General features: G+C 37.7%; 1 pseudogene; it reads right to left on the bottom strand.

Annotated features, from left to right (window-relative positions):
• Positions 1 to 23,286, bottom strand: part of LOC141540964 (limbin-like) — a 153,191-nt pseudogene that overhangs the window by 93,570 nt on the left and 36,335 nt on the right.

Below are 23,286 nucleotides of genomic sequence, written 5' to 3'. Positions count from 1 at the left end.
CAAATATGATGAATATTTTGATTAGCGACTGACTATAAAAAAAGGAAATCATGCCCTTACTACATCCTCTGTCCACTGAAAACCATCAAGTTTTCACATTGAAGATCAGCAAGTATCTGGAAGGAAAGTAAGACAAGATGGCCGACAAAGAACAATGAATGTTCTCTTGAATGAGGAGGAGCACCGTTTATTTATGAAGATGGTAATTAATTCCAAAGGAAAATTCAAATAGCTATGACAAAGTTACAGTATAAATGTATCTGTCTCAAATTTGGTTGTTATAAAAGTTGTAAGACTGATAAATATGAATTCAATATTAGTAAAAATTGATTTTTGCGCTCCTTCCCCTAAACTAATTTACAGAGAAAGATAATATGGTAAGTTTCTACACATCCTATAAATCATTCGCATGAGCTATGGATTTTAGGTGATTGGCAGCAGAGGCTTAGGGGTAATTCCATCTTCTATATCTTTAATGATGCAAATGACAGAATTAAGTCAAAATGAAAAGCATCAATCCAAGTGGAAGAAATTTTATTGATGGCAAATCATAATGTTAAAAATAAAGCTAGAAACCCAAATATTTTTCAAGTAATTTTTATGCTTTTTAAATACATTTTGAAATACTATGGCAAGATGATATGATGAATTGAGGTAAATTTCCATTTTTCATAGTCACTATTTACCTGAAAGGTGGAATGGATAGTATCTGGCTGGTCTTGGAGTCAAAGACATGTGTTCAAGTCTTGTTTTTCATATTATTATCACAGATTTTGAGATGGGACAGTTAGGGGGTTCCATAGTAAAAAGAGGGGTAGGCCTGGGATCGGGAAGACATCTCCATGAGTTCAAATCTGGCCTTAGACACTTCCTCACTGGTTGAACCTGATCCAGTCTTAAACCTTTTTGCCTCAGTTCCCTCATTTGTAAAATGAGATAGAGAAGGATATGGAAAACTGCTCCACTACTTTTTGCCAAGAAAAACCCAAATAAGGCAATGAAGAATCAGACGTGACTAAAATGACTGAATAACAAGGTTTAGAGTTAGAAATAACCTTACAAGTCATCAGATCTAACTTACTCATTTTCCAAAGAAGCAAGCTAAGGGAAAGAGGTTGAATGACTTTCCCTCATTTACACAGTATTTGAGGTAGGATTTTAATTCAAGTCTTCCCAATGCCAAGTTCAGTTTTCCATGAATTGCATTATATAGATGTGAAATAAAACTCATAACCTAAACAACATAAATAATAAACATCATAAAATTACAGTTCCTTTGCAAAAAGAAAAAGAAAAAACTTGTGAGATAAATATTTATAGAACATTCTTTGTGGCTTTCTCTTTGGAATATTCAAAATATTTAAGAGGGAAAGAGTGTCTCTAATCCACAGATTATACTTACCTTCGGAGTCAAAGCCCAACTCAAAGAAATTCATTTTCTAATGGAAGGGGTATCAATAAAGTAATTAATGACTAGGATAATTCCCCCTCACACATATCCAATTTACCCCAAAATATCCATTACGAAAGAGGTGCATTGATATGTCTAAATATTTGGGAAAGGGAGGAAGCAAGGGAAAAGGTCTTTACAAAGTGCCTATTACGTGCCAAGCCTTTTTATGAATACCATGTCCTCTGCTCCTGACAACAAATCTGTAAAGGAGATGCTATTATTATCCCTATATTACAGTTGAGGAAAATAAGGCTGACAGATATTACGTGTCTTATCCAGCACAACATAACTAGGAAGAGAGACAAGGCTGACCTGAATTCAGGCATGGTGTTCTTTGTATGCATCAAGTCCCTGAGCTGCCTTATAGCACGGCTCATAGAATGTATAATAGAAAACTAACACTCTCACTCACACTCTCTCTCTCTCTCTCTGTGTGTCTGTCTGTCTCTCTCTCACTCACACACACTCTCTCTCCTTTCTCTGTCTCTCTCTCCCCTTTCTCTCTCTCTCTCTGTCTCTGTGTCTCTCTCTCACTCTCTCTCTCTCTCTCATTCACACACTCTCTCTCTCCTTTCTCTCTCTCTCTCTGTGTCTCTCTTTGTCTCTCTCTCTCTCTGTCTCTCTCTCTCCACACACACACACACACACACACACACACACACATACAGTTTAAAGTTTAAAGATAGATCAAATTGACCTATTACACATCTGCCATTATTGAATTTTTCCCTTAAAATGCTTCATTTTCAATGTTGAAATTGGCCATGTCTTCCAAAGTGTGTTATGCTGAATAGTGATATGCTCTGTTCAAGAGTTCTGTCTTTGCATTTGGGGGTCACTGTCCCAACATAGACTTGCTTACTTAACCTAGCTCAGTTTATTAGCTTTTAAAAATCCTTCTATTTCTTAATTCCTTTCTTTGACACTCTCTGGTATGAACACTAAACTAATACTTCCCTCCCCTTGGTTTCATGTCCCAGAAGTTGGGAGGGTTTTCTGCGGCATCTGTGGTTGCCGAGTCTCTGGGATCTTGGAAAGCTTAAGGAAAACAGGAGAGTTACAGAAGAAGTATGCAAGTGGAAATGTTTTCTTTTTTAAACAGGAAGAAAATGGATTTTTAATCTTTAGGACAGAAAATATGATCTCAGTTCCTGGAAAAAATTTATACTATGTTTTAAAAGGACTCACAAAGAGTCGATCTTTTTTTTCCCTTTTTGAACAGTATTATGTTGCTGTTTCCTTTCAAACTCTTTCAACAATGGTTCCTTTTCCTCCTTTTACTAGCTATGTAACCTGAGCAAGTCACTTCAGTTTGCCTCAGTTTCCCCAATTGTAAAATGGGAAAAATAGTAACATTTGCCTCGTGCAATTGAGAGGCTCAAATGAGACATTTATCAAATTTATAGCACACTGTCTAGCACATAGTAAGTGCTAAATATTTGCTTCCTTCCTTCTGTAGTTCATTGTGTTTTCAGAAATCATTCCCGAGAGCTCCCCACTCTTGTTAGATTTACTTTCCTCAAAGAACTTCAGGGCATAAAATGCTGCCCATGTTTGCTCTTAAACCTTTTGAAGTTTCAAAATCTAGGTTGCATTTTGGACTCTGTTGGTTTTCCTATCTTTCTCTTTCACATATTCAACCCTAGTTTCACTGTTAGTTAGGATTAAAATTTAAGGGACAGCTGTCCTCACTGATTCCCCACTTTTTGAAGACCAGATTTTCATTAAGGCAAGTTAAAAATTGTTAATTTTACTGCTTGTAGAGAGAAAGCTCCCAACTGGAGGCCAATAAGCAAACTCCCTTATTGATACTCCATTGTGGCTTCTGCCAAGCTTACAGTCATTTCCCACGCTCCTTATCTATTTTCTCTCATTTTGTACTATACCCAAATGGATCTAAGACCAAGACTTTGGAAGTTCCCTTCATTGATGCAGAACACAACCCATCCTGCCTGCCCTGTGTGCCTCTGGTCCATGTTCTCCCATCTGTTTGGCACAGAGTAATCAACCCAATGTACTGGAGGAAGATTCCTTGATAGAGAAGTCAGGATAAAGTGACATTCACTATATATATATATATATATATATATATATATATATATATATATTTTAAATTATTCAAAATCTTCCTAGATCCTTATAAAGCTTGAGATATAAGACTAAGAAAAATGCATTTTTATTTCATTTTCAAATTCTTGATTTTTTTCATAATTTATTTGATGCTACTTTTTTGGCAAAGAAAAAAGGCAGGAAATTTTTATTTAGAAGTCTGTGAAGGTTTATGATATACCTCAGAGGGACAAAATTGTTTCTCTAGGGGATAATGAAGATGAATGGAGGGAACTGTAAATGATCAAAGTTAGAAAGAAAGTAAAAAGTCACCTAGTCACCCCTTCTACCTTTCTAATCAGGAAAAGAATCCATCCAATTATATATGTGACAAAAAGGTACACTTACTGACAGAACTCTCTACTTTTTATTACTATTCCATTTTTGGATATTCTCACTTAGTAGTAATTAATTTATTACATTGTCCATTATTTTGTGCTAAAATTTGAAAAGCTTGTGGGGTTATCATAGAATCATTTCTAGCAATCTTTGAACAACTGCAAAGAATGGGAAAGATCCTAAGTTAATTAGAGATAGGCAAATAAATCAGTTTTCCAAAGGAATCTTTAAAAGTTAGATTTTAGCAAATAGAGATTAGATTGAATTTCAGATCTGCCAATTTCTAAACTTTATGACTGAGTAAGCCACAATATAACTCCTAGTCTTAGTTTCTTCATCTCCCAAATGGGGATAAAAATACTCTCATTACCTGTCTCACACTGTTGTTATGAAGAAAGCATTTTTGTCAACTTTAAAGCTCGGTAGAAACAGCATCTATTATTGGTTTTATTTAGCCAATACTCTCATTTTGCTTGGAAGATCATTTATATTTTGAAAGTCATACAGAGGTAGAAGTAAAATGTCGTCTTTACCACATTTTAACCTTCCCCACATCCTAATTAGTGAATGGCACTTGCCAGCAAAGACTCTGATTTCATACTGCAATCGCTCTCCACTGAGTCATCTTCACAGCGTCCCACCTGTACCTCTCACGTTCCAAGTCAGTGCTCCATTGTGTCACCTAGCTATCCCAAGTGGGAGTGACAAAGCGACAAATTCAAGATTCAAGTCAAAATCTTCCTAGCAATTAGAGCTGCCCCCAAAATAGATTGAACTGCAAAGAGAGGTAATGACTTTCTCATTCCATTCAAGTGAAAGGTGAAAAGTTTTCTTGCCCAATGCCAACCCAATGGGTTGGACTAAATGGATACTCAATTACTTTGACTTTAAAATTCCATGATTCGGCAGTAACTGCTAACCTTTTATTGAGTTTCACACATACTAACAACTGTTACAAAAATCAATTTAAAATGTCTAAGGGGAGCCAATCATTTAGAAATGGTTCTTTTTTTTGGAAGAACACAAGAAAAACTATTCAATCCATTGGAACATCTTGAGAAAACATATATCATTCAGATAATATTCTATTAGCAGTTTTAAGGGAGCGAGAAATTGACATCAATATTTGTGTTGAAGGCAACAATACTGTATGAGGATGTATTCTGATGGAAGTGGAAATCTTCAACATAAAGAAGATCCAACTCACTTCCAGGTGATCAATGATGGACAGAAACAACTACACCCAGAGAAGAAACACTGGGAAGTGAATGTAAATTGTTAGCACTACTGTCTATCTATCCAGGTTACTTGTACCTTCGGAGTCTAATACTTACTGTGCAACAAGAAAAAGGTATTTACACACATATATTGTATCTAGGTTATATTGTAACACATGTAAAATGTATGGGATTACCTGCCATCGGGGGGAGGGAGTGAAGGGAGGGAGGGGATAATTTGGAAAAATGAATAAAAAAAATATTTGTGTTGAAGGAAAGTTTCCCCTCTGAGAATTTTTTTCAGAGCCTATGTTTAATAATGTTTAAATTAGTTCCACAAAATCCCACACTTGGCTCACAAAATCAATGGTGAAGTTCCATAATGGAGATGGTGTGTGCTCACAAGTCTCACAAAGAACTCAGAGTCTTAGGGAAAGGAGGCTCAATATAACCCGAAAGGGAAGTGGCCATTCACAGCTCCGTTGTCATCTTAATTGATATTAATAACAAAACTAACTTACAGAATGCGGTTGGTGAGGATGTATCACTCACTTATTCCATAATCAAATTACAGCCAGAATGCCATACCCTATTCAGAGTGCCCCATGTTAAGATCACCGAGACATAGCATGTCTCAGAAGGATCACTGGATCTGGAGCCACGAGTTCAAATTCCATCTTAGACACTTAATTAGTTGTGTGATCCTTGTCAAGTCCCTGGCTTCTGCTATTCCTCAGTTTCCTCATCTACAAATGGGAAGAGGGGGATGTTATCGATCCCTTCTAATATCCTTTCCAGATACAAAGCTATGATTTTCTATAGTACTTCCAAAGGGTAGTAAAGAAATTATGGAGAGTACAAGAGACCACGTCATGAGAGGATCATATGAAGGAACTACAAACATCAATCTCACCAAGAGAATCTTTAAGAAGCCTGGGATCACTTTTCTAAGTATTTTATTAACTGCCATGTGGGAAAAGCACAAAACATTTTTAAAAATTTTTTGCTTGGAAATGAAGTGAAGAAATAGTAACAATGGGTAGCACTTAGAGGCAGATGTATTTAGACTTCTTAAAATCATAACTTCTTCAGAGAAGGGAATGGTTTGCTTTAGGAGGTATTCAGTGCTTACTAAAGAGCTTCAGAGTTCAAGCCTTATCTAAAGGATGAATCCCTTCTACATCAATAGAAAGCCTGCCCAGATGCAGAGGTTGGAGGGTGACTTGAATGGGAAGTTGTAAGGGAGAAATCTTGGTCAAAAACAGACTGGACCGCATGATCTCGCGGTACCTCCCAACTGAGATTCTTTCATGCAGTGAGAAAGTTTTTCTCGTCCAAAAGTGGAATAAGAGTCCTCGAGGATATAACGAGTTTCTCTTCCAAGATGTTCTTCAGGCAAAATACATTTACTTTCTGATTTTAAGTAGAAAAGATTCCCAGTTTAAATCATAGTAGGACAAAGATACCTTCCAATGTTAAAACTGTAACATATAAATCAAGTAGTATAGCTAGCAGAATGCATCTAAGGAAGGGAAGCTCCATTGGAAAAGTTGCTCTTGCTCAGCCCTCTAATATAATTTGACCCCATTTAATCCTTTTTTTTCTGCTCTGCCACCTTGCTGGTTAGAGGAATTTTAGGTTACAGAGGACATAAAAATATAAGGCCAATTTATTCTAGATCATAAGAAGTTCAAGAAAGAGAAATAATTGGGAAGCGGTAAGGCGAAAGAGAATGTTTGGTACTTAGTTAAGAGGATTCAGGTTCAAATCTAGGTTGTGATGCTGTGTCAAGCAAACTATTAAACCTCTCGGAGCCTGCGCCCCTCACAAAAATGGGGGGAATGGATTGGAAGGATTGAGTAAAATAAGGCATGGAAAGAATAAATGAAAGCTCAAGTGTGCCATAAATTATTTGTAAAGTCATAAATGTTTGATGTTCTAGACCTAACTTTGTCTCATATGCTTCTCAACCTTTTAGAGGCTTTGTGATCAAAGCAAGTGCATGCACATCCTCAAAGCTGTGGGCTCTGGCAGAGAGGGAAACTCCTACTGCAAGTGGAAATCCCATCCTTGGTATGAACTTAGTGCACAAACCCCAGGGATTGCCTGAAACTCATAATGTTCACAGTCATTTATTCCAGCAACCCATTTTCAATCTCCAGTAAGTTGATGGCACATGGGGCAGTGAGAAGAACTCAGCTGTGAGTCTCCTGACTTATGTTGGCATTCTGAACATTGTTCTTAGCAAATTGTATCATTTCCCTTCTCTGGATCCCAGTTTTCTTACCTATGAATTTGGGGAGTTTAAAGAAATATTCTCCAGGGTCCTGCTCTGACATCAGAGTTTCCATGGTATTGGACACTGAGTCTGTAAGCATGAGCAAGAGCATCCTCCCCTCTGAGGCTCATTTTCCTCTCTGTCAATCTTTGTATTGCCTATCTCATAGACTGTTAGGAGAAAACACTTTGTAAATTTTAAAGTACTCCAGAAATGGGACTAATTATTTTTCAGCACTAACATTCGATGTGCCTGGCTTTGTTGTTTTTGTAACTAACCAAACCCAGGCAAAAAGAGAAAGCTAGGGAAATAAAAAATATAGATGATAAAATTGAGGTTCAGGGGCAGCTAGGTGGCGCAGTGGATAGAGCACCAGCCCTGAAGTCAGGAGGACCTGAGTTCAAATGTGGTCTCAGACACTTAACACTTCCTAGCTGTGTGACCCTGGGCAAGTCACTTAACCCCAGCCTAAAAAATGAAATAAAATAAAAATAAAAATAAAAAAATAAAATTGAGGTTCAGAGAAGACTGTGCCCCAAATTCCACAGCTAGAGGAAGTGATGTGATCGCAAGCCTAGGGATGCTCATTCCAATATTGGCGGACTTTTCTTTGTGTTACGTTGTCTCCCAGCTCGAGTAGTTCTAAGCAGAATTCTTTGGGCCAGCCATCTGTCTAAGCACCCATTAAATCACAGCACAGGATGTCCTAAAATATTGTAATAACTGATAGGCGACATCCTGCCTTCATGGCATATTCATGTCACATGTACCAACAGGAGTACTACCCTTAAAAAGCAAGGGAGACAATTTATAAGCTCAGGATGGATCAGCTTGTGGTGGGATTAGAGTGGCCAGAGGACCCAGTAATTTCTATATGCATAATAAAATCAGCTATCAAAGCTGCTTCCTCTCCCCAGTATCTCAGGAAAAATACGAATCCAAAGGCTTCTAGGTATATTAATGCCCATCCAATGGCCATGGTTTATTGGACATTTTTGTTTAGCTGTGGTCATAAACGGGCTTTATTGGGTGGTAAAAGAATCTGAAATAAAATCAATGCATCCACGCCAAGGAATAAAAACTGTAAAAGCTGGGGACATAACAGAAGCCACCGATACTTTTTCCACAGTCATCTGAAAGGATCAAGGGAATGTCCCTTACTTTGCCTAGAAGAACTAGGTTCATACACTTAAATCTCAGGGTAACACAAAGAAAGTCACTTTTTTTTTCAAGGATTCAACTTTCTTATTTGTAATGTATCCAGAATAATATAATCACTATTTTCCAGAATCATAGTGAACAAAATACTATAGAAGTGGGTTGTTATTATTATTATTATTATAAACTACAAATGTGACAAGGTTTAGACGTTAGAAGAACCACCACAGATTTCAAAGTTGGAAGCACCTTGAAGATGACAAAGCCCATTATCTTATGAACTAGAAATATCATGGCCAGAGATTTCCAGTTGATTGGCCCAGATGACTCAGCTGGTTAGTGACAAAGCTAGACCTGAAATCCATGCCTTCCAAATCCCAATTCAAATCCCATTCCACTAGCCCACTGAAGGCTCTGCCTTCAATGATCCTCTCAAAAAATACACTGCCCAAACTGGCATGAGGAGCTTTAGATCAGAGAAACAAATGAGTAACTTCCATTGAGTACTATTGCCACTGACATATGGCATCTTCTCCCATGGCTGCCTTTTCCTGAAGGGGAAGGATTAAAGGACAAGCCATAGCCAAAGCCCAGCAGAAGGCATTTTCTCCTTTTTCAAGTCTTCTTAGTCTACTTTTTGACTATCTCCTTTGCCTCTGTCACCCTGCTGGACTTCATATAATTCTGATTTGTATCTATTTTGTATCCTCTGCCACCAGACTCTTAAGTTCCTTGAAGGTAGAGGATCTTTCATTTTTCTATTCCTAGCCCTATCATAATGGCTTATACATGGTAGAGGATTAGCACATATTTGTTCAACTTGAATAAATGAGTTATGTGAACTTTTAGACTTCACTTAATTCCTCTGGACCTGTTTCTTCTTATGTAAAATATGAAGATCAAGTTTGATGGTCTCTAAGATCCCTTCTGCCTCACGATATAGGAACCCAAGATGCTTTCCTAAAACAGCCCACCTTTTTCTTTTCATTAGGGAAACCTACTTGAAGAAGCAGGATAAGATCAGGTGATCACATAAGTCAAGAAAATAGATATGGACAGGACTGGAAACGCCCAAGCCAATTTTGTTTCCGTGAACCTATTTTTACATAAAACCATTTCCATGGTGCTGGGAATAAATATGGGCACCTTTATTTTTTTAATCCAGGCTTCATTTTTTCAATACTTCATTCAAGTCGTCTATTGCATGAGGTAACAAGCAAATATAGCCAAGCTGTCCTTCAATGTGATAGCCTCCCTTCCCATTAAATGACTTTTTCATAAACCCATCTTAAGGTTCTCCATTAATCTAGACAAAGTGTAAAGGACTTTAAAGGCAAAAACAAAATAAAACAAAATCCACAAGCCAGATTCTACTCCATAGAAGTAATCAGAAATCTGGCACCATATTTCTTCATCTACCTATGCAACACCTCTTCTCTCTAGAACTTATAATCTTTTAATTGGTTGGAAGGGAAACTTTGACTATAACAACGAGCTTAGGAATACAGTATTATGGGTTCCGGAATATGGCTTCTATGGGCAAAGTAGACTTAATTTTTCCCTTTGTTTGTCTGAGTTGCTTGTTTCAATTTTATGTTGACATCCCTAGCTATCTAATCTTGAGAAGGATACAGTTCTCCTGGGATATGTAAGCCTGAATCATAAAGAAGCAGGGAACCCAGAAAAGTGAAGCATAAAGCTGATTTTTTTTTAAATTGGACATTTAACAAATTGCCAGACTTCCAGGAATTTGTTGCAAAAAAAGACCTACACTTAAAAGAAAATTTAACATATAAGACCTATGAGAAATAAAGAGTAAACACCAAAGTTTAATTATAAGGGAATCAATAAGGACAAATTTTATTTTTTATATGTGGAAGTATAAACCCATATAATCTAAGATTCCTATTTGAGTATTAATCACTGGGTAGTTAAGAAGAAAGTCTAGGGTAGAGCCTTCTATAAAAGCAAACCATGCAGGAAAATGCTGAAAAGATAATTATTTTATAAAAATATTTCTTACTTACTAAATTCCTTACTCTCCTCCTTGAGAAAACAAGCAATTTTATATAGATCACACATGTGCAGTCATGCAAAACATTTCCATATTAACCATTTTGCAAAAGAAAACATGGACCAAATAAAAACCAAAAATGAAACACGACGAATAATAAAATAAAAATAGTATGCTTCAAGCCGCATTCGGACTCCATTAGTTCTTTCTCTGGAGGTAGATAGCATTTTTCATTGCGAGTCCTTCAGAATCGCCTTAGATCATTATTTTGCTGAGATATCCCAGTCATTCACAGTCAATCATCATAAATGTTGCTGCTGCTGTAGAAAATGTTCTCCTGGATTCTGCTCACTTCATTATCACCAGTCTATGTAAGTCTGTCCAGGTTTTTTTTCCTGAAATCTAGCTGCCTTTTATTTTTAAAGGCACAAAATTATTCTGTTAAAGTCACATACCACAGCTCGTTCAGCCATTCCCCATTTGATGGGCATCCCCTCAGTTTCTAATTCTTTGCAACCATGAAAAGGGCAGCTATAAACATTTTGTACATAGAGATCATTTTCCCTATTCTTTGATTCCTGGGGGGGTATAGACCCAATAGTGGTATCATTGGATCAAAGGATGTACAGTTTTAGAGCTCTTTGGGCATAATTTTAGATTGCTCAACAGAATGGTTAGATCAGTTTACATATAACTTCACAACTTCATCAACAATGCCTTGGGGTCCTTATTGTTCTACGTCCCCTCCGACATCTTATTTTGCTTTTGTGTCACGTTAGCCAATCTGATAGGTATAGGTGGTATCTTAGAGCCATTATAATTTGTGTTTCTCTAATCAAGAGTGATTGATTTAGAATATCTTATATGGGACCGGAGTTCAAATCTGGTCTCAGACACTTAACACTTCCTAGCTGTGTGGCCCTGGGCAAGTCACTTAACCCCAGCCTCAGGGAAGGGAAAAAAAAAAAGAATATCTTATATGACTATAGATAGTTTGATTTCTTCTAAAAACTATGTGTTCATATCCTTGGATCATTTGTCAATTGGGGAATGATGTTATAAATTTGCAACAATTCTCTATAAAGTTTTAGAAATTAGGCCTTTATGATAGAAATTTCCTATAAAATGTTTCCCCCAGTTTTCTGCTTTCCTTCTAATCTTGTCCACGTTAGCTTTGTTTGTACAAAAAAATCTTTAAATTTGATGCATCAAAATCACCTACTTTACATACATGCTCTCTCTTAGTTGGTCGTAATTTTTTCTCTTATCCATAAAACCGACATGGTAAAAATAGGTTAGAAGAGCTAGATCCTGAGATCCCTTCCAATTCTGAAAATACCTAATTCTAAGAGTCACCCAAAACCTAAGTGAATAATCTCTGCTCTCACAGACAGACACACACCCCTACTACTTTGTATTTAACAAGTCATAAGCACAACTAAATCCATAGGAAGCTGGCCCACATCACTTCACCATAAATACAAAGATTATAGAAAGAGAAATTGTCAAAACTCATGGGAGATAACTAGTGAAGTAGGGATGGTGTCGTGTAGAAACTGTAAGGGAGGAAATGGAACCATTCGGAATCAGGAGATTGTAACAGTCTACATGAAGGGGAATTGAGTCTCATGATAATCCACGTTGAGGTGAATTCTACAAGACTGCAACATAAAAGCAGAAATTTGCCTGTATTCATTGCTAGGGTCTGTGGATAATAAGCCTTTCTGTGGATTAGTCCCTGTCTCTGCCTGCCATTCCTTCTCCCTCTTCTTCTGCTTCCCCCCTCTCTCTCTTTTCTCTTTCTCTTTCTAGTTTCCCCTTTTCCCTTCTCTCCCTGCTCCCTCTTCTCCTCTCCCCTCTACCCCCCTCTCTCTCACACACACACAGTCTATATAGACACATAGTTAGCCCCTCCTTTCATCATGTATTTATTTGATGCCATCTTTTATAACGATTTTCCTGAATACTTGTGTAGATTATGGTACAATTCTCTCACACCGCTTTTATTTTCCTCTACTTTGTCATCTATAGAATGGAAGTAATAATAGCATCTCTCGGCCAGGGTTGTTGTAAGAATCAAATGGAATCATAGTCATAAAGCTCTTAGCATGATGTCTGGTTCACATAGAGTCTGGTATTCTATCCACTGAGCCACCCGACTCTATTGAATCAAATATATTGAAATTATAAATATAGAGGGATCTACTCTTTCAGTCAATTAAGTGATTTTAAAGAAAATCTTCTTTAAAATGATCTTCTGTAGACCACCTTTTGCACCTTCTCTAATCTCCTCATCAGAGATACGCTTGGCATTAGTGTATGCATTATATTTAAAATATTTAATAAATGAAGTATTTGTTTTTTACTTACATGTATGATACATATCCATATTCACACACGTGTGCCTAAAAAGACATGTCATGTGTGTGGATTTATCTATCTCCCCCATTGGAAAACTTCTTTTGGTTGCCATTGTCTTCCATTACGGTAGACCATATTATGACTAACTTAAGGTCATAGCATTTTATTTTTAGAGGCAACCAGAAACTCAGGTATCATCATGTCTAATCCCTACATGTACTTTTGATAGTAAATATATATATATATATTTCCCCCAAATCAGTCAACTTTTTTAAAAATGATCTTAGAGGAAGCAATTAAGCACAACTGGAAATGGTGGAGTTGCAATGGTATCTTTATGTGATTCAGTCCAACAAGATTTCTCATGCATAATAAATAATCAGAAAAATTATTCAACAAAGCCATTTTGGGTACATTTACTCTCCTTAATTCCACTCATTTCCACCAATTCTGGAGAGCAATTTGGAACTATGCCCCAAAAGTTATCAAACTGTGCATACCCTTTGACCCAGCATTGCTGCTATTGGGATTATATCCCAAAGAAATACTAAAGAGTGGAAAGGGACCTGTATGTGCCACAGTGTTTGTGGCAGCTCTTTTTGTAGTGGCTAGAAACTGGAAGATGAATGGATGTCCATCAGTTGGAGAATGGTTGGGTAAATTGTGGTATATGAAGGTTATGGAATATTATTGCTCTGTAAGAAATGACCAGCAGGAGGAATACAGAGAGGCCTGGAGAGACTTAAATCAACTGATGCTGAGTGAAATGAGCAGAACTAGGGGATCATTATACACTTCAACAACAATACTGTATGAGGATGTATGCTGATGGAAGTGGAAATCTTCAACATAAAGAAAATCCAACTCACTTCCAGTGGATCAATGATGGACAGAAATAACTACACCCAGAGAAGGAACACTGAGAAGTGAATGTAAATTGTTATCACTACTGTCTATCTACCCAGGTTACTTACACCTTTGGAATCTAATACTTAATGTGCAACAAGAAAATTGGATTTACACACATATATTGTATCTAGGTTATATTGTAACACATGTAAAATGTATGGGATTACCTGCTATCGGGGGGAGGGAGTAGAGGGAGGGAGGGGAAAATTTAGAAAAATGAATACAAGGGATAATGTTATAAAAAATTGCTCATGCATATATACTGTCAAAAAATTTATAATTATAAAATTAATAAAAGAAAAAGAAAAAAGAAGAAGCTAGGGCCAGTGAAAAATAACTTGTCCAAAGTCAGGTTGATAGAGTAGCCAAGAGGAGATCCGAGGTCTCCTGCCTCTCCAGCCAGTGATCTTTCCATTTCAAAGAAAGCAAAATGCCCAGAAAACTAGCTCTTTAGGGCAGGAGGTTATTCATATATGTATAAAATCAAATGTGGTAGACTCAATGGTCGCTAATGTTTCTGCTAGTTCTAGATTCTAATATCTTATGAACCTATCTATTCAGTTCAAAAAACAAGCATCTAAGTTCTTCAAGGCCCGAGGGGTAGGAAAACAAAGTGAAAAATAATCTTGTGTTTGGGAGAGACGAATCACTAAACCAATGGTGGATGACCTGTGAATTAGTTCAGCCATTCTTAAAAGCAATTTTAGATCATGTAAATAAAGTAAATACAATGTCCTTGAACTTTGAACCAGATATTGTGCTATATGTAGCACATATAATGGCATATATCCCAAGGAAATCATGGCTAAAAAGAGTCTTTATGTGCTAAAGTATTACACTAGCATTTTTATAGTTACAAAGAACCACACAAAAATAAATAAATAAATAAAGTAGATGACTACTGTTTGAGGAATGGCTAAACAAATTCTGGCACATCAATAAAATGAAAAATTGTCAGGATGTAAGAAACAAAGAATATGATGGATATTAAGAAGCACAGAAAGATTTAGATGAACTGAGGAAAAATAAAATAAGGCCAAGCAAGCAACACATATCAAGACGTACTGAGCTGTTGTTCAGCTTCATCTGACTCTTTTTGACCCCATTTGGGGATTTCTTGACCAAGTAAGGAATAGGTAGGCCATTTCCTTCTCCAGCTCATTTTACAATTGAAGAAACAGAGTTAAGTGGACTGCCCAGGGTCACACAGCTAGTGTTTGGAGTCACATATTAACTTAGAGTTTTCCTGACACCAGTCTGACACTCTGTGTACTATGGTGCTCCCCTAACTGCCCCCACATAAAGACTACAACAACATAAATATAAAGATCAACTACAAAATAATTAAAGATTGATGTTGCAAGATCATAAAAGCAAAGATGACCCCCAAATAGAAGTGTGAAAAATACTCTTCCCTCCCTCATATTCCTCAAGAGTTGGGGGATGTGAAACATTGCATACATTATCCTATTTCTTTTATATATTGATTGGTTTTGCTGGGTTTTTCTTCATTCTCTTTTTCTTAAAAAGAACAACAAACATATAAAAAGAATGATTCTCTGTGGACAAACACAAAGTGGGAAAAAAGAAGAAATCTAAGTGATGAAAAAAGAAAGCTGAAAGAAAGTGAGAGAAACAGAGGGAAAGGGACGTGTGGAAATGGGACAAGACCTGGGAACCAAGCATAGGGGAGAGAAGAGGACAATGGAAGGGACAAGAAAGGTCCCTGCAACAGGAAGAGGCGGACTTAAAGGAGGAACGGATCTGGGGGTCAGAGAGAATTTTCTGTTTGTCATGATGAATTAGAAATGCACTGAGGGTCACAAGTATTTGATGATCCAGGATTAGAAGTCAGGAGAAAAATTAGGGTTAGCAGTGATCTGCATCCAGATAAATGAACCCCCAGGAGTAGATGGGCTCCTTGAAAAGGGAAGCTTTGGAGAGGGCCAAGGATGAAGCCTTGGGAGAATTCACATGGGAAGCTCGCCACTATTTCTAACGCCATTTCCATAGAGAAATCTAGTTAAGGAATCCATGATTCCTTCCCTGCCAGTGATCTCATCCTCCCCAAATTTCTCCTACTACTTTGCCAACCTTACTTTGAATTTATCTCATTTTGCCTTAGAATTCTAGGATTTGACTCCTGAGCCTGTGAACCCAATTCCAGTGCAATGAAAGCTGGTTGAAATAAAATGAATTGTTCCTCCTACACAAGTTATAGAACATGTCCTGCAGGCTGAATCTCAGAGTCCCGCAGCACACCAAGCCCCAGCACATTTTTAGAAACCCAACTGGGCTACATCGTCCATTTAAAGGCCTTCGGTTTGACACTTAATTGCTGTCACGGTTGCATGTCATCCCTCGGTAGCTCAAACACTGTGTGGGAGACCAGCTCTAGAGAGATGGGGGGAAGATCCCTGTGAGACGCTGAGTACGACAAATTACAGTCTTGCTTTTACCTTTGTCCTTCCTTGTCCTCTTACAGTCAAAAGCGCCTTCAGCTGGGTTTTATTCTAGGAAATGGGGGAAAAAAAAAAGATTGATCAGTATTCTGGTATATGAGATCTTAGCCATATAACTTTGATGGCAAAGGTAGGAGGCCCTTAAGGGAACTAGAGTGGGATGAGTGCTGATTTTAGAATCAGAGGCCCTGCATTCAGATTTGGCTTGTGGGACCTCAGGCCAGCTCTCTCACTTACTTTTCTTACCAGTCAAATAATGGGGCTAGATTTATTATAGGATTGTAATCATATAGATTATAACTGGGATTATATGATAACTGCCTTAGAGGTGTAAGGGAACTCAGAATCCCTTTCCCTGAATGAGGAGATTGAAGAAGCTGAGTCAGAGAGAGGTTAAATAACATGCCCCACATCACTCAGGGTGTGAGGGCCAAAGCCTGCATGGGAACTCGGCTTTTCTGACTCATCCAGCACGTGCCTACAGTGACAAGATCTCTGCTAAAGCTCCGGAGCAAGGGCCTCGTAGCCAAAGAATGTGGGATTCAAAGCTTCCCATGAAAGGAAACTTAAAGCACAAAACCTCGGAACCGGAATCAAGAATTCCAGTGATGGGAGGATTTATGCCTCTTCCATTCCAACCGAGGCCATGTTGATGAGGTTTATGAAGCTGGGTCTGGAGTCAGGCAGACCTGGACTCCACACTGGCCTAAACACTTCCTAGCTGTGTACTCCTGGGCTAGCCAGTTAATCCCTGTTTACCTCAGTTTTCTCAGCTGTACAATGGGGATAATAATAGAACTACCTCCCAACCATTTCTGAGATCAAAATGAGATATCTGGAAAATAGCTAGCACAATACCTGGCATACAGTAGGTATTAAAGACAAAGGCCAGCCATTATTACATAGAAAAAGAATCTCAATTCCCTTCGGTGCATCCCAGCCAAAAAGCATTCTGAATCTACTACGCGAAATGAGACAACAAATGAATGGGAAAGGGTCAGCGTTCGACTTGCATGGTCAGAGGATTCATTACCACTTTTATCAACTACACTTTTTGGTCTGCTCACTAAATTCAATTCTGACTTAAAAAAATTCTAACTCAAGGCAAAGTGCCAGCCATTTCCAGATGACAGCTTCTTTCCTCCTAGGTACAACAGCCCATGTGGCCTGCAAAGTCATTCCCACATGAATAATTAATAGGTACAAGAATCACAGCTAACGATGGCCTGAAATTAAATCTGGGGATTGTTTAGCTTTCAGCAAAATCCTGGGGTTTGGAGTTGGATGCTTGGGGGACCAAACACTGAAGAGGAGCTCAGTTTAGTTTCTCTGTTTCAAATATTTGATTCTGCAATTGCATGAAAGCAAAGACAAGAAAGACAGAGCTAGGATCTTCTGGGCAGCCGCAGAGAGGAAATGACGATATCTCTGGGGCCCAAGGACCTTGATTTCAATGTTAAACCTCCTACTACCTCTGGGAATTCAGCCAGGTTCCTTCAGCTCTTTTTTAAAATGAGGGCAGAGGGTCCAAATTCGGTAATCCTTAGGAGTCCTTCTTTTTCTAACTCATAACTTCCCATTAATGGGGAATCATTCTGAAAGGAGCTGAAACTAGCCAGTTTCAGAAGAAGACAACTAAGCTTATTTAATTAGAGTACTTGGCAGGTTATCTTGTGTCATCCCCGTAGTACCTAGGAAGCAGTGAATGCCAGAGCGCGAAGGGACCTTCTGGAGAGGTCTTTGTTTCATGGATGAGACTCCAAGGCCCAGAGAGAAGGAATTTGCCTGAGATTGCAAAGCTGGCTGGGAGTCAGGACCACAGACTTTAAATCCAGTTCCATTTCTAAGCCTTTGTGACAGAAATACCAGTAGTAAGGATTCATGGAAACTGATCATTGCTCAGCGTATCCCATGATGGCGAGGACCCGAGATCAAATTCAAATGTGGGTTCGAGATCCAACTCCAGCTGGGAAATACAACACAGGCAATGAGGGTTTCTGATAGAACAAGAAAAACAAACCCCAGCCATGGATCAGTGTCTATGGGAGCCCATGAGTTGATCTTTCTTTTACCCATAAAACCAGGATGATTTTACCTATACCAGCTGCTGCACAGGGTAGACAGTTACATGGAAAATCAAGTGAGAAGAGACTCAAAAATGAGCTGAGGAATACACAGAGATATACAGATGTCAAGGACCATTGTTTTCCTTGTTGAGCCACTTTAAAAGCACCCGATTGAACAAGCACCTATTAATGCCTACTGTTTGTAAGGCACCAGATGTCTTTGGTCCTCCTCAAAACCCAAGACCAATCATAAGCCAAAAGGAAAAATCCCAAAAGCCAAGTACCAGAGATGGGTCTGAAAGGTCAGCTGGGCAGGGAGACTCAGAATCTTGCCGTCTCCGGCTTCTTTGGCCGTCAGCCGAGCGCGGTAAGTGACTGTGTAGAAATCACCAGCTGCTGAAACAGAGAGCACAAGAAACACCATTAGAAGCACTGGACACAAAATAAATTGTCCGTTTCCCACCAGCCTCCTTCATCCCAGAGGTTGAAGTTCATGATAATGCAACTCTCTTAGCCAGTCTTGGCAGCAGGAAAAGCCTTTTAAGTCTGACTGACGGCCGACTCCTGGCTCCCAAGGAAAGAAAACAAGTCACATTTTGTTCTCCATCAGCATTGACAATGCTTGTGGTGCCCAGAGCAATCACCGCAAAGCTTCCCAGTGGGGCTTTGGAGGGGCCTGGGCTTTGAGAGCAGTCTCTGGCCTTGGAGCCAGAAGACTAGGCCTGGAGTCCTGGGGCTGCCCAAGATTTAGGAGCAGAGACCTTATACCAGCCTCCACAGCTCTAGAAGCCTTCATTTCCTCTTCACTAAATGAATGGTTGAGCTAGATCGTCATTTAGACCCTTTCCATCTCTATTATTCTGATCATGTGGTTCAGAGGCTGGATGACCTGGATCTGAGACACTAAAGAAACAATTTTTGCACAAAATGGAATGCTTCCTTGGCTAACCGCCAAGATGGTCACCTATGAGACCCAGTTATTGGGAATTTGGCAATAGGAGAGCCCACGATCTGAACCCTGATCACACTCACTGGTTGTATTACACGCAAAGTTTTCGGCATTCACCCTTACAAAAAATGTTGTGTTGCACATTCTTCTCCCTCTCTCCCTTCCTTCCCCCTTCCCAGGACAGGAAGCAATCTGATACCGGCTAAACATGTGAAATTCTTCCCAACATCTTTCCATATTAATCATTCTGTGCAAGAGAAATCAAATCAAAAGAGAAAAATGAGAAAAGGTGAAAAGATTATGCTTTGATCCTTCGCTCTCTCCCCCTCTCTGTCTCATGGCTCTTTGCATCCTAAGTCTATTGGAATTGCCTTGAATCATCTCATTGTTGACAAGAGCAGAGTGCATCATGGGCGATCATCACATAAGCTTGTTGTTGCGTGTACAACATCTCTTGGTTCTGCTCACTTCACTCGGCATCAGTTCATGAAAGTCTTTCTAGGCTTTTCTGAAATCAGCCTGCTCATCAATTCTTATAATAATGTTCCATTACATCCAAATACATTAACTTATTCAGCCATTCCCCCATTGATGGGCATCCACTCAATTGCCAGTTCCCTGCCTATACAAAAAGGGCTTTGAACAAATAAATCTTGAGAGACTCCGTTTCCTCATTTGCAAAATGAAGTTAATAATACTTGAGGTTCTAATATTTTTTTTTTTTTTTTTTTATTTTTTTTTTATTTTTTTTTTTATTATTATTTTTTTTTATTTTTTTTTTTTATTATTATTTTTTTTTATTTTTTATTTATTTTTTTTTTTTTTAAATTTTTTTTTTATTATATATATATATATATTTTATAATATTATCCCTTGTATTCATTTTTCCAAATTACCCCCCCTCCCTTATTCCCTCCCCCCGACGACAGGCAATACCATACATTTTACATGTGTTACAATATAGTCTAAGTACAATACATGTGTGTGAATATCATTTTCTTGTTGCACAATAAACATTAGAATCCGAAGGTACATGCAACCTGGGCAGACAGATATTAGTGCTAACAATTTACATTCCCCTCCCAGTGTTTCTTCTCTGGGTGTATCTACCTCTGTCCATCATTGATCAACTGGAAGTGAGTTGGATCTTCTTTATGTTGAAGATTTCCACTTCCATCAGAATACATCCTCATACAGTATCGTTGTTGAAGTATACAGTGATCTTCTGGTTCTGCTCATTTCACTCAGCATCAGTTGATTTAAGTCTCTCCAACCCTCTCTGTATTCCTCCTGCTGGTCATTTCTTACTGAGCAATAATATTCCATAACTTTCATATACCACAATTTACCCAACCATTCTCCAACTGATGGACATCCATTCATCTTCCAGTTTCTAGCTACAACAAAAAGAGCTGCCACAAACATTTTGGCACATATATGTCTCTTTCCGCTCTTTAGTATTTCTTTGGGATATAATCCCAGTAGTAGCGCTGCTGGGTCAAAGGGTATGCACAGTTTGATAACTTTTTGGGCATAATTCCAGATTGCTCTCCAGAATGGCTGGATTGGTTCTAATATTTTTCTATGCAAATTACACAAATCTACACACAATGCACTAATATTAGAAAAGTATTAGAACAGCAATTGGGAAAGTTGTATTTTATTCCCAGCTTTGTCACCTTTCACGCATGGGGGTAAGTTGTAGCCTTTTTGAGCCGTCTCATCCTTACAAAGTATGTGATATTCTAACTCTGTTCTCTCCCTCTCCTATATTATACGCCACAAATTGGAATTGAAAAACTTTGGGTCTTAGAAAGGGTTATATAAATAATTCCTCAAATTTGCAAAAGGCTCTAAGATTCACAAACTGATTTTCTCCCACAGCAGTGCTATGGAAAAGGCACTATAAGTATAATGTCCTCTGTTTTCCTGATGAAGAAATGGTGACTCTGAGAGCGTAGCCAAGCTCACAACTGCTTCAGAGTCAGAATTTTATCCGGGTTCTCTTGATGCCGTATTTGGGACACTGGATGTGGAATTGGAGGACATGGCTTTGGATACCATTTCTCCTCTGTATCACCTGTGTGACCTGAAGAAGGCCACTTGTTTGGTCTTCATTTGTCTTATCTATAAATTTAGCAGGTTAATGTGATAGTGTATGGCGGTCAGTAACTTGGTTTTAAAAAAGAACATTGCTATGACTGTGCTTGAATATAAACTTATTTTGCCTGAAATACTATTTATTTTCATTTAGACAATTACAATTGTTCTTAAAAGGGGGCCACAGATTCAATAAATGGTCAAAAGAGTTCCATGATAGTGGATATCTTCAACATAGAGAAGAGCTAATCCAGTTCCAATTGATCAATGATGGACAGAATCAGCTACACCCAGAAAAGGAACACTGGGAAATGAGTGTAAACTGTGAGCATTTTTTGTTTTTTGTTTTTTTTCTTCCCAGATTATTTTTAGCTTCCGAATACAATTCTTCCTTTGCAACAATAACAACAAAATTCGGTTCTGCACATATATATTGTACCTAGGATATACTATAAGATATTTAATATGTATGGGAATGCCTGCCATCTAGGGGAGGGGGTGGAGGGAAGGAGGGGAAAAATTTGGAACAGAAGGGAGTGCAAGGGATAATGTTGTAAAAAAAAAAAAAATTACCTATGAATATGTACTGTCAAAGAAAATGTTATAATTATAAAAATGAATAAAAAAACCCAATCTATGTCAAAAATTAAAAAAAAAAAAAAAAAGAGTTCCATGATACCAAAAATATTTAAAGTTCCAAATGGATAGATAGAGATGTAGATTTAGAGTCAGGGGAAATGGGTTGAAGTTTTAGCTCTACCATTTGGGTAAGTCACTTAAGCTATTCTGAATCCTAGTTTCCTCATTTATAAAATGAGGAGGTAAATGTAGATGATCTCTAAATCCTTTTCTAAATCCCTGATCTTATTATCATGCCCATTATTTTCAATCTAAATCTTATTGTTCATGACTCCAGGTCTAGAGAACTATTACTTATAAAGTATCCATCGTGAATATTACAATAGACCCTTGACTTCCATCCCTTGGTAATTCTTTTTACATTCTTCTTCTCTCTTCATGAAGAAAGAGAGCAATTTTTCAGCAGTTGTTGCCAACCCACACAATGGTTCCAATTTGTCAAACCGAGTGAAATGTGTAAGTTGGATTTGTCTTATGAATCATGAGTTTATTTTTCTTAATGAATCTGCATGTTGTACTATGGGCTCAATTCCGACCTTTCTTTGCCAAAGGCTTCGATCTTTAACCTAAGAATCAATAGAGCTGCCATTATTCCTAGATTCTAGTCTATTTATGACCCAGAATGCGGTTTATAATCTGCAAGACTCTAGAGAAACCATTTAACCATTCTGACGCTAACTTCCCTCACCTGTACAATGTTGATGATACAATTTGTTCTAATCCGCAGAGTATTAATGAAAATCAAGGCAATGTACATAAATTCATGCTACAAAGTTGAGATGCGATTGTCTAGTAAAAAGCTATTTTTATTTTTATATTTTATTTTATTTTTATATTTTATTTATTATTTTATTTTTATATTTATATTTTATTTATTATTTTATATTTATATTTTATTATTATATATTATATTTATATTATTATTATATTATTATATATATTTATATTTATTTATATTTTTTTTATTTTTTTATTTTTATAGCTAGTAAAAAATATTATTCTCTTTTTTTCTTTTTTTTTTTTTTCCTTTTTTTGAGGCTGGGGTTAAGTGACTTACCCAGGGTCACACAGCCAGGAATGTTAAATGTCTGAGACCAAATTTGAACTCGTGTCCTCCTGAATTCAAGGCGGGTGCTCTATCCACTGCGCCACCTAGCTGCCCCGTAAAAAGTATTATAACCAAATAAGGCATTTATGAGTGTAAATGAAAGTACTTCATCAATTTTTTTTTT

The sequence above is a fragment of the Sminthopsis crassicaudata genome, chromosome 4 (genome assembly GCF_048593235.1).
Source record: "Sminthopsis crassicaudata isolate SCR6 chromosome 4, ASM4859323v1, whole genome shotgun sequence".
NCBI lineage: Eukaryota > Metazoa > Chordata > Mammalia > Dasyuromorphia > Dasyuridae > Sminthopsis > Sminthopsis crassicaudata.
The sequence above is the reverse complement of the archived record's forward strand: the minus strand, read 5'-3'. Positions and strand labels throughout refer to the sequence as shown.